We start from the raw sequence: 12,490 nt of genomic DNA on the forward strand, positions 1-12,490 counted from the left end.
TGGAGTCTTAACCACTGGACTGTCAGGGAAGTCCCAGGGGAAAGAATCTGAAAAAATGTATATATACAGATATATATATATATATTTAGATGTATATATATATCTGAATCACTTTGCTGTACACTTGAAACTAACACAACATTGTAAATCAACTATATTTCAATTAGAAAAAGAGAGAAAAAAAGAAAAAATAAATAAGATTAACCCCCCTCACCCCCTATGGGATTTCCCTGAAGGGTGAGGGCTTCAGTAGTTGCGGCACATGGGCTTAGTTGCTCTGCGGCATATGGGATCTTCCTGGACCAGGGCTCAAACCTGTGTCCCCTGCATTGGCAGGCAGATTCTTAACCACTGAGCCTAGAGCCAGTGCTCTAGGCAACAAGAGAATCCACTGCAATGAGAAGCCTGCACACAGCAACAAAGAGTAGCCCCAGCCCGCCACAACTAAAGAAAGCCCTGCAGAGCAACGAAGACCCAACACAGCCAAAAATAAATAAACCAAAAAATATATCTTAAAAAAAAAAAGAAAAAAGACCAAGGCTGAAGCACATCTTTGGTCTTTAGGTTTAAAATGTTCATTTTAGCTACTGTGGAGTCAGACACAGCTAAGGTTCTATTTTTTGATGAAGAATAAGAGTTTAAAACCAACCTTTGATCAAGCCACAAAATTATGCCAGCATTTAGGGCTTCTAAAAACAGTTTAATCACAGCATTGCATGCCTTGGGATTGACTTTTTTAAAAAAATTTCCCCATTAATTTTACTGTTCCCCAGCTGAAAATAGATAGCTAGTGGGAAGTTGCTGTATAACAAAAGGAGATCAACTTCATGGGAGATGCCTTGGAGGGCCAGGACGGGGAGGGTGGGGGGGAGTCGCGGGAGGGAGGAGATATGGGGATATGTGTGTAGATGCAGCTGATTCACTTTGGTGCACCTCAGAGATGGGTACAAGAGTGTAAAGCAAATATATCCCAATAAAGAGTTAAAAAAAAAATCCTACTGTTTGGCATGATCTACTGAAACACAACATATGTATATCCTTGACCCGAATTCTACCCCTCAACATACACCCATGAGAAACACACATTTGTTCACCAAAAGACACATACTAGAATGGCCAAAATAGCAGTATTCATGATAGCACTAAATAGAAACTAGCTAAATACCTGTTAACAACATGATGGATAAATAAATTGTGGTACAGTTATACAATGGAATGCTATATAGCAATGAAAATGAGCATGTAAAATGCAACAAACATAACACTGAGCAAAAAAAGCCACTTTTTGAAAGCGTGCCCACTATATAATTCCATCTGTAAAAAGTTCAAAAATAGGCAAAGCTGATCTATGCTGATAGTGGTTAGAGACCCTAGAGGAAGAGTAGTGACTGGGAGGGGATTTAAACAGGGGTTTTGGGTACTGGTAATCTGTTTCTTGATCAGGTGCTGATTACATGGACATGTTTAGTTTGTGAAAATTCAGTAAGCTATACACTCACGATTTGTATACTTTTCTGTATCTGTTATACTTTACTTAGAAGTTTAAAAAATAAAAGTATTTTAAAAATACACCCTCAGGACTTCCTTGATGGTGCAGTGGTTAGGCATCCGCCTGCCAATGCAGGGGACACGAGTTCAAGCCCTGGGCCAGGAAGATCCCACACACTGTGAAGCAACTAAGCCTGTGTGTCACAACTACTGAGCTTGCACTCTAGAGCCCGTGAGCCACAACTATTGAGCCCATATGCCACAACTACTGAAGCCCGCACGCCTAGAGCCTGTGCTCCGCAACAGAAGCCACCACAATGAGAAGCCCGTGCACTGCAACCAAGAGTAGCCCCCACTCACCACAACTAGAGAAAGCCTGCACGCAGCAATGAAGACCCAATGCAGCCATAAATAAATAAATATTTTTTAAAAAATACACCCTCAACCCCAATGTTGCTGTTTTATATATGTGTGTGCCCCAAATATTTGGCAAAATGCCAAACTTAAAACATTCTGAGTAACTTCCTTAAAGTTGAGTTTCACATCTGTTAGAAACAGGAGCAAAAAGGCATTAAATGAAAAATTGGGGGTTACATTTGAATTTTATAACAGAATGAACTGATCGATCCACAAAGACATAAATCTGGTTGAAGTGCTAAAAATGAGAAAGGAGGTGACTTCTCCATCAATAGGGGCTCATGCTCTGGGGAAGGACGAAGGGAAGGACAGGACCGGACAAAAGCAGGGGGAATAAAGACCGAAGGCCTGAGAAATTAGAGGAAGACCATGGCGGATTTGAAATCAACAAAGGGAATGCCTGTCAATGGACAATGAAGGGACACAAAGTGGCGTGACTGAGTTCTGGGCACTGCTACTGTGTACAGGACATATTCACAAGAAGTTGAGGCAGTGACGGGCCCAAAAACCTTTGCTGAGCCAGTGAAAATGGAGAGATGTTGGGAAGTGGGGGGTAACACAATGCCCAATTCAGAATGCAGATGTTCTCCTGTTTTTCTTTCTTTCTTTTGGCTGGCCCCACTGCATGCAGGATCTTAGCTCCAGACCAAGGATCGAACCTGTGCCCCCTGCTGTGGAAGATCAGAGTCTTATCCACTGGACTGCCAGGGAAGTACCGCTCGCTCCTGTGTTGATTCAAGAGGACCTAGTCACTCATAAAACCTCAACCTCACGTGGGCCAAATGATTTTAAATTTAAATGGGGAGCCAGAGGTCTTGTTGACTGGAAAATCCTGGAAAATACCATCTCAATCATTCAGTTGGGGGACTTCCCTGGTAGCGCAGGGAAGTCCCCGTCACCATCACATCACCATCACGGGGTCCGTGCAACATCAGCTCCCACATGAAAGCTTCCAGCTCTACACACATCAGATTCGCCAGCCCCCACAATTACATAAGCCAATCCTTATTGGTTCTAATTCTAAGCAGACTCCTTGGGTTCGAAGCTTAGCTCTGCCACTTCCCTACCTGCCTGGTTTCTGTACCTCTGTTGCTTCATCTGTAAAATGGGGATTATAACAGTACTGTACTTAACTCATAGGAACTAGAACAACCCCTAGCACAGATTAAGTGTTTCACAGTGTTTTTTAAATTAAATAAGTAATTCTGTGTTGCCAAGTTTATTTCTCAGCTGGAAAATTGCCATCGACCAAACATGATTGTACTTTCCCACACCCAGAGCAGGACAGCCTCGGAACAACAGCATCTCACCCGTTATGGATGCCTGATTGTTCTTTAGATGGTGTAGGAGCAGGGTGCGTTGCCAGGCCAACTCTATACATGGGGACAATTTGGCAAAGCTGGGGTTGGAGCACTTCTGGAACATTCTTAATTCTGCAAGTTCTCAGCTGCTCAAAACAGCTGTGCTTAAAGAGGGTCAGACTCAGCCCAGAGCTATTCCTACTATTTACAGGGTCCTAATCATCCTTTCTGTTCCCACTGTCGATACCCTACAGCAGCTTGCCCCGGCCCCTGGGAATGAAAGATTAGATGGAGAATCAGAATGTTTTTATGGGCACACATTCTGGGATGAGGGTATGATGATGATGGTGCTGATGGTGATAACATTTATTGAGCACTTACTAGGTGCCACACTCTGCTCTCAGTGCTATACACATATTAACTCATATAAACCTCATTGTACAAAGAAACTGAGTCCCTGAGAGAAAAATCACTCATCTAGGGACAGACGAACAGAAAGTGGCAGGCAGGGCAGGGATCTGACCCCAGGTTTTCTGGCTCAGACCTAGGATCTGCCTCCTGGGTACATTGTCCCTGAGTCTGGATTGTGAGGAGGGCGCCGAGGTGGCAGGAGGCAAGAAAACGAGCACAAACCTGGGCTGTGATTGATGGAAGAGTGTGAGAGGGTTGGGGGATGCTATGGTTAAATACGTTTATTTTAAATGGAAGAAATTTCAAAGACTGAAATAGAACAAATCATATACAATATTCTTTCATGAATTTCTTTTGTTAAAGTATATGATGTGTCTGCTTTTATACCTAAATATCAAAGTTCATTAAAGATTCATACCACAGTATTTGAACCTTTCTTCATATAAAAAGTTTAAGAAAAAAATGATCTTGAAATTATTTATTTATTCGCTAGCAGTGCAAGAAAATCAAACACTTTGTTATTCTCATTTGATCTTATTTTACACCAATTTCTCCCTACAGGTTCTCACATTGATAAAGATTTCCTATATTCTACAAGCTCCTGTCATCGAAGTCTTAGAAGACTTTTCTGAAAAAAATTTTCTTATAGCTCAGAAAACAAAAAAGTATGAACAGGATCAGATTCTATCACAATTTGGTTAGTCTTGACACCAGAAAGACAGATTACATACTCTTTTCTAATAATATCAACTTCTCTGGCTCTCAATATTTATCTAAATCCTAATTTACCCCAGAGATTTGTCCACACTTGTGATGGTCTTTGGCCTATAGTTCCCTGGAGCTGAATTCTGTGTCAGAGGAGCTATTATTATTAAGTAGGGAGAATTCTCAGATATCCACGGCAGGACAAGGAGAGGTGAAAGTACTAAAGATGAAGACAAAACAAGCCCTCAAACCAAATTTTGGCCAACTGCGTAGACTTGCCTTGCTGGGTAACTGTTTCCAGAGGTGGAAACATGCAGTGCACTGAGAATACTGAAACTACTCTGGTTTATATCTGCATCTTGGAGAGGCTATGCTGAAAACAGCCAGGTGTTCATGTCCCGTGAACACATTTTGTATACCTAGCTGAGGTCCCCAAGGGCATCCTGGAATTCTGGGGACATAAAGTCCTTCTCTGGAGTCACTTGCCTTTCCCCTCTGTCTCCCAGGCAGTTTCACAGGAGGTGGGGGGGGGGGTGCTGTTTTCTATCTTCCTGATAGAAATGGGCTGGTCATCCTGGCATCCCTCACCTATGAACTGACTCCCCATGAGGAAAAAATTGAGTTGGATATTCACACAGTACTTTAATAGGATTACACCCTTAAACAAATCCATAAAATTCTTTCAGGAAGAGTAAACCAACAAAACATTCCCTCCTGAAACTTTTCCCTTGAGAAATGACACGCAAACACATTTCCCATTGGAGTTTTTTCTTAAGAAGAAACCTTCAGCATCAGATTTTGGGTGTTCTAATACTGAGATTTCTGGTTTTCACTTACTCTGGAGATAGGCAGGTCTATTAATTTAGCTAAACACATCCAGTGAACAGCATTCCAGCTAGTCTTTTGTAAATTCTGAGAGGCACCTCCTCAAAGCACCATCCTTTAAAAGCAGCAGGATATAGCCTACTGCTGCTGCCACTGGGTACAACCCAGATAGAAGGACTTCACGTTGGCAGCTACCATACGTTCTGGGCAAGAGCCAACAGTCACATTACAGCCCCTCACCTTATGCATCAACCAGGTAAAACCCTGAGGTTTTAAGGCTAAGTTAAGAGATCCAAAGGGCTCATTAGTCAACTTCATGCCAAACATGTCACACCGATTAGTCCCACGATGCTCTGTCATTTAGCCAAGCTTCCTCCACTCTTGGAATACAAATGTTTCTGCCTTGCTTCCATTTGTTTGTTTTTCAGTGAATGACATTTAAAAGTATAAATCTATGCTAAAGAGTCACCTTTAATATCAGCTAACAATTACCAAAGAAAACCAGTAAAGCAGAATGCTGGTTTCTAGCTGTCATTCCGCATGTAAAGATGCTGCGGCGTGGCATGAAAGATGCTTAGACAGCAAACAAGTGCATGCGTGCATGGAAACCTCTGTTGAACCCCTTTTTGTGTTTCCATTTCTGTCCATCTGCTTTCCCATGGGCAAAGAGACGCCCCCTATCACAGAGCCGTCCTTGTCTTAGGTCAGCAGACAATTCGAGCGAAATCTGCAAAGAATGGATACACTGGCTTGGGTGTGGTCACTGAGAAAGGGCAGCACTGGCCCCCTGGCTGCCGGCTCTAAGGCCAGGAGCGGCACCCGTGGCAGGTAATCTCCACGACCGCTTCTCCCCATTTACCACAGTCTGCACCAGCCCTGACTGCTCCCTCTAAGAACACACAGCAGACCTTCCATGCGGGCCGCCGCGCCAGACAAAGCCGGCTACTCAGGGAGTCCGCTCAGCACCGAGGCGACCTCCACAGGTCGCCGCCGACCGTCTCGGTTGTTGATCAACAGCAAAGGGCAGGGGGCGGCGCCGCAGCCAGAAGGTACCAAAGCCAGGGGCGACGTCTGTCTGCCGGTGCCACAGTCTGGGGGGACGTACGACTCACACCAGGGAATTAACGGCGGGGTTTGGTGCCCGAACGCAAACCCCAAGAGACCAACACGTGCCCTGTGATTTCTGCGGGAGCATTTTCTGCATCAGAAAACTGCACACTTGAGTTCTGGGGCCCTAGCTCGCTGTCGGGCGGATACCAGAGCCGGCTATTGTTCTCCGTGTCTCCCGGGCGGGAGGCGTCCCCCATTCCGCCTCCCTGGCAGCATCTGCCTCTGGACCAAGCCTTTGAGCTCTGCGAAGAAAAGGGTGTGCCTGTGGCGCAGCGGATTATCCCGAAACCCTAAACGAGTCCCTAAGGGCTGATGTCAAGCCGGGAGACAAAGCTCCTCGCGGGGACAGCCAGCTCGGACCCGGCTCCGCCATCCTGGGTCTGTCGCCCGGTCCAAGAGCCACACCCAGCCAGCCACAGGACCGCCAGGCCCCTCTCCAGAGCTGAGGGTCTTCAGGCCGGAGACCCGCGCCCCCCACCCCAACAGCCTGCCCCTTCCTTCCCGGGAGACCGCCCTCCCTGGGGAGACCCCTCCCCCTCACCGCGCGGATCTCCTCCTCCCCAGCGTCTTCACTCAAACCCAGGCAGTCTCCTCCCTCCTGCATCCCTCCTCCCCTCCACATTCTTCGTCAGCCCAGCCTCGCCTCGCGCCACCTGCTCCAAGCTCAGTCCCTCCCTCCTCAGACCCTTCTCTTTCCTCCTCAAACCCTAGTCCTCAGTTCCCCCTCTTCCCAGATCCACCCACCTTTCCCATCTCCCATCTTTCCCCATCTTTGCTCAAACGGAGGCCTCGCCTCCGCCTCCGCCTCTCTCCATCCCAGCTTCCCTCCAGCCCTTGACTTCTGCCTCCTCCCTGGGCCTGGGGCGTCGACGTCTCTCGCCCGCCAAGACCGGTGCAGCCGGGAGGGCTCCCGCGCTGGGCTCAAGCAAATGGACCCGGCTTGGCGCCCGCTCTGGGCCGGGCAGCGAAAGGCGGCCTTTGTGGTTCAGACAGGTGCCTCGCAGGCGGCAGGCGTACCGTCCTCCTGCGTCGGCTCCGTTAGCCGGACGGGTGAACTGGCCGCCCGGTCCGGTCCAGGCTGGGCAAACCCAAACCCGGAGGCGAGAGGGATAGAGAGTGTGTGTGGGTGGTGGGTGGGGGCAGAGGACGGCGCCGATCTAGGACTCGGGCAGGACGGGCCCACAGCCAGAGAAGCCCCCACCCAGCCTTCCAGCCATTCACTGCACCTCGACGAGTGAGGCTGGGCGTCTACTCTGTGCTAGGGGCGTCTACCCCTTCCACCAAGCCGCCTCCTCACCCCAGTTCTTTGCAACCCCACGAGCACCTATTAAACGCCTACTACGAGCAAGGCACCGCTCGGCGCTCTGGGAGCTCTGTGGGCTTACAAAGAGGAACCGATTCGGGCCCCAGTTTAGCCCGGGAAGGCTGCTCCCAATCCCAAACCACACCTCCCGCCGCGTCCCCGGCAGCCGGGCCCCTAGGCGCAGCCCGACCCCTGCCCTATTGTGCGCCTCCCAGAGAAACAGAGACTGTGTGAGACGGATGTCCCAGCCCGGGGAGAATAAGCCCACCGCCCGCCCCGCCATCACCCACTCCTCCGGGATGCCGCGGCTGCGAGGGTCCGTCGGTGGCTGGGTTCTCCTCCGGTCTCGCCGCTGCGCCGGAGCTGCGGGTGCTCGGGGCGGCGGCGGCTGCACGCGCGCTCGCTCGATCGCCGCCTTGGCGCGCCAGGAGCTGAAGTCTGAAGCCCCGAGCAGGGGAGGGGTCTTGGGTGGGGGCTGGAGGCGGCCTCCGCCAATCACGGAAGCGTCGGCTCCTCCCCAGCGCGCCCCACCTCGCGCTAGCAGGTTAGGGGGAGGCGGGGACCGCCGGCGCCCTGCATCCTCGGTGCCGCGCGCGGCCGCCGCCTTGGGACTACAATTCCCGAGAGGCGCTGCCGCAGGGCCAGGGTCCGAGAGGGGACGGAGGGCGCGGCCCGAGAACCCGCCGACCCCTTGGCCCCCTTCTCCGCGTTCCTTTGGATTTCCATGGAGACTCAAGACACTTCACAAAGCCCGGGCGCTTGGACGCGCTGATGCACGGGTCCCCTGGGAGGGCTACCGCGTCCCCTCCCCCTGCAGGACCCCACCCGAGGGGCTGAAACAATGCCCCGGTCGCTTCCCCGGGCTGCTGCCGGGCCTGCCGTTCCCTGCAGGCCGGGCCAAGGCCGCCTGGTTCCCGCTAAGACCCAGTCGGGCGCCTTGGAAATGGGCGCCCGGCTGAATTGCAGGATGGATAGGGCGGGGGTGTAGTTATAGGAAAATGTTCTCACGTACAACGTGGACGGCCACTCGGGGCCATCTAAGTTCGCATCAGTCCCCTCCGGGACCTCGAACCCGGAGTTCATTCTCTCGGCTAGAGCTTCTCCATCCAGAGCTCTCAGGTCCAGCTGCCTGTCCTATTTCTGACACTTCCTTTCAGGACGTGGTGAAGCCTCTGGATATGTTTTATAACTCAATTTACATTCGCTTCACCTTTTTTCTTCACATTTTGAATACATACAGAATTTAACAAAATCAACAAGTCTAAAAAAGGAGAGAGAGGATCACCACGCCTTTACCACCTCCGTGATCCCCTCTCAAGCCTTTACCGTTTATCTGTTATTTCATGCAGCTGTAATCATAGCTTAGATACGGTTTAGTAATTTGCCTCTTTTCACTTCATGTCACTCCAAAAGCGTTGCTATTGATATGGTGTTAAAATGAAGCATTAAGTCCTTATTCAACCCCATACCGGGGTCCCTGGGGGAACCCCAAGGGGCTGCTGCAGAAGCCCCTCCCCTGCTGGACTCCAGGGAAGGGGCGAAGATGAGGGAGTTCCCTGGCTCTAGCCGCACAACCATGGCCCCAAGAGATGTTTCTCACTGAAGGGTATTTTCAAACAAAATGGTGCTTCACTACTCTGGAGGGTCCCCCCTCCCTGTCTCAGCAAAATCTACTAGGGCGCTAGGGCCCTGCAGAGCCTGTCGAAGTGAGATCGCCTTCAGCCACTTGCTCTGTAGTCCTTTGCCGTGGGCTCAGAGCCTGGAGCAGGCCAGGCTGGCATTTGGGCCTCGCTTCTGGATTACCACCACAGAGTCTCCACTTCCCCTGGGAGGAAGGTTTACTTCTTTGCCCCTTCTCACAATGTGAGTTTATGCAGGGAGCCCCCAAATGAGCCTAGGAATTACCTCAAAGCATCCCCAACCCAGAGGAGCACAGCCAGTGGCTGTGAAAACTACAGGGGAGTGGCTCCTCCTTCCCCCACTTCTCCAGCTTGGGGCACTGCCCTAGGGATTCCCCCAGGCTGGCCAACTTCTTCGCTGTCCCAGGGATTTAGGTAAAATGGGCTGAGCTTGAGGGAGGTGGAGTGGAGCCCAGAGCTTGTCCGCTGGCAAGTTCCAGGCTGTACTTTTTGCCTAAAGGGGGAGGGAGCCCTCTTGTGGTAGTAAGCTTTTTCTGCAGCATTTAGTGGACCTCATGTTTGGACTCTCTCTTCTTTGCTATTTTGGGCCTACCTCCCCTGGTCAGAAAAGAGCTGCCTAGAGATTTTTCGTCAGCCTGGGACATTGCTGAAAGTCGCACCCAAACCTGAGGTTATAAATGGCCCCAGTAGTTGATTTTAGCTGTATTTATTTATGTTTAATTTAGGCTCTCTCTCAGGAAGTAGAAGGAACACAGGGCTTGGGGATCACACATCCATCCCTAGGTTGGAATCCTGGCTCTTCTTTCTGGATCCTTGACATTGGGAAAGTTAGTCCATCTGAGCCTTAGCTCCCCACAGAGCGTGGGGACCATAATACATTCTTTTAACTTTGCTGTGATAATTACATGAGGAAATGCATATAAAAGGCACAGCACACTACCTGACATATAGCATGCACTCAACAAATGTAGCTATTATTATTTATTTATTCAGCAATAAATGGTTATTAAAGAATGTGAGGGATATAAGAATATGACAGTCCCATTATAGCAGCCACCAAAGGCAATATGTTGTGACTTTTATCGTAAAGTTCCTATGACCAGCTTAAGTGAAGGGGAATGTCAATTCGGACAAGAGAAAAATCAGCTCTGAACCGATCGTCAGAGAACAGATGCACTGGACTTGGATTTCAGCTGGATATTGATTTGCTGGAGGGTTCTAAGCAGTGGTCGGAGATTTCAGGATGAAGGAGTAAAAGTTTGTGGATAGGGAAGCTGAGGGGTGTTTGGAAGGCAGCTGAAGATCCCACCATGGCTTGAAAGTCAAGTCCATGAATGGGGGTGGTGGGTTGAGAAGGGGGATAGCAAGGTAGGCTGGAGTTGGGGCCAGGTTTCACAAAGCTCAGGGCTACTGATTTTTATGAGAAAATGTGTTTGGGGTTACAAATTGCCTTAACAGCAAGCTTCTGAATAATGGGCAAGTGAAGGGCTACCATAAAAGCGGAAGGAGGAAAGAGAAGTCGGTGCTTTTAGAACGCATTGGACCCTTTCCCCCTGCACATGGCAGGTGGCACTGCCCATTCCTTGCAGATGAGGAGATCCGAGTCCAGAGATTCATGCTGCTCTAAGTAGCGGAACCACAGTTCCCAATCCCATTCGCCTGATGCAACGCTGAGCTCTTCCTGCTCCAGTGCACCCTCCCCTACAAGTCACCAGAAGGTGACAGACTGTGGTGACCATGAATGAGTGACTCTCAAGGGGAGCCAAGCCAAGTCATTGGCACCCAGGTGTTCCTCCTGCAGTTTCAACCTATTCCTCCTCAAGGTGCCCTCTGAGGAGGGGAGTTCTCCAGTATTCCTTAGGACCTTTGTGTTAAATTTCTTCCTCGGCCTTCTCTTTTCACTCCTTTTCCCCTTCATACTTCTCCATAACTAGCGTACTCTGGAGAACATGTTGTGAAGTCTACTTAGCCACTAAAAAAAATTGTGAGCCAGCAGTCAAACCTCTATATTCCGGTCAGTGCTATGGGGCAGAGGCCAAAAAGGAGTCAGGAAGATAGGAAGATGGACAAATGGACATTGGCGGTGGGGGATGGGGGACATGACAGAAGAAGCATGAAGACTATCAGATACGCAAACAGGGACAGAGAGGAATAAGACTGGGAGTTTCAGACCCCAGAGCTATGGCCACCAAGCCTGACACAGAGACACAGGAGAGGAGACCTGGGAAGGCTGGGGGGTGGGGGTGCTTGAGCTGAAAACAGGAAAGTAAATTCCAGTGGCTTATCACTACCCTTGAAATGCCGATGAGCTCTTCAAAAATTTAAACCTTTCCTCTGGCCTTGGAAACTTTTTTTTCCCCTGCTCTTATTTTTAAATCTCAAAGTTTAGTTTAGAAATAAAAGTTTGTCTCTTCTTGGAACCAGGATGGTTGTAAACCAACATTAAGAAAGAATCATTGGATGATTCCAGCTGCCCCATTGTGGAAATCTACAATTTTAAATTTGCATTTATTTCACACACATATAGAGATTCCTCCAGCCTAAAGGAACCTAGAAATTGCATAGTCTCGCAATGCCAACATTATACAGATAAGGATAAGGAGGCTTCGTTTTAAGCCATTTTCTCCCTTAACAAATAAAATTCATCTGGGTATTAGCAAGAATAATACGACAAGAAACACAGCTCAAATATACACAATCACCTTCAGAGGACAAAAGAGTTACTCTAAGAGCCAGATCTTTAATCATCTTTTTGTTCCCCACTTGTCACCCTCCACAACACAATGGCTTTATTGAACCCTTGATCAGGGCAGAGGAGCTGAGAATATTGGAAAGAATCCCCTCACTCCGGCCGCCAAGTTGGGTTTTCATTTATAAAATGAACCCAAAGAAATACAGCAGTAAAAAAATACCCATTACTGCCTTTACCTGATTTTTTTCTGCTACTTTTTTATGAAACCAGCCCTACTGTTGAGCTGTTATTTCCTCTGTAGTTGCATTAATCAGCACCTATTTCAACAGGAATTAAAGCAAATATTTACTGAGCATTTCCTGCATATTTTATGTATGTTATTCCCTTCATCTCCACAGCAGACATGTGAGAAAGATATCATGACATCCACTTCATGGAAGAGGAAAACAGGATCTCAAAGGCAAGTAACTCAAAAGGTCAAACAACTCAAAAGGGCAGAGCCAAGATCAAGACCCAAGTCTGACTCCAGAATCCCTGTTTGTTCCTTTAGACCACACCGCCTGTAATTGAACATTATTCTGTTCACATTTGCCCTTTA

General features: G+C 48.8%; 1 protein-coding gene across 1 annotated transcript in view; it reads right to left on the reverse strand.

The window, feature by feature from the left end:
- DPYSL5 (dihydropyrimidinase like 5) overlaps window positions 1-7,997 on the reverse strand; it is an 88,498-nt gene extending 80,501 nt beyond the window's left edge. Inside the window, exon 1 of the mRNA XM_057742628.1 lies at window positions 7,851-7,997. The gene's annotated coding sequence lies outside the window, so the exon portion shown is untranslated. The remainder of the gene's footprint in view (window positions 1-7,850) is intronic.
- Window positions 7,998-12,490: the final 4,493 nt, after the last annotated feature.

Source organism: Hippopotamus amphibius, chromosome 7 (assembly GCF_030028045.1).
Source record: "Hippopotamus amphibius kiboko isolate mHipAmp2 chromosome 7, mHipAmp2.hap2, whole genome shotgun sequence".
Classification (NCBI taxonomy): Eukaryota; Metazoa; Chordata; class Mammalia; order Artiodactyla; family Hippopotamidae; genus Hippopotamus; species Hippopotamus amphibius.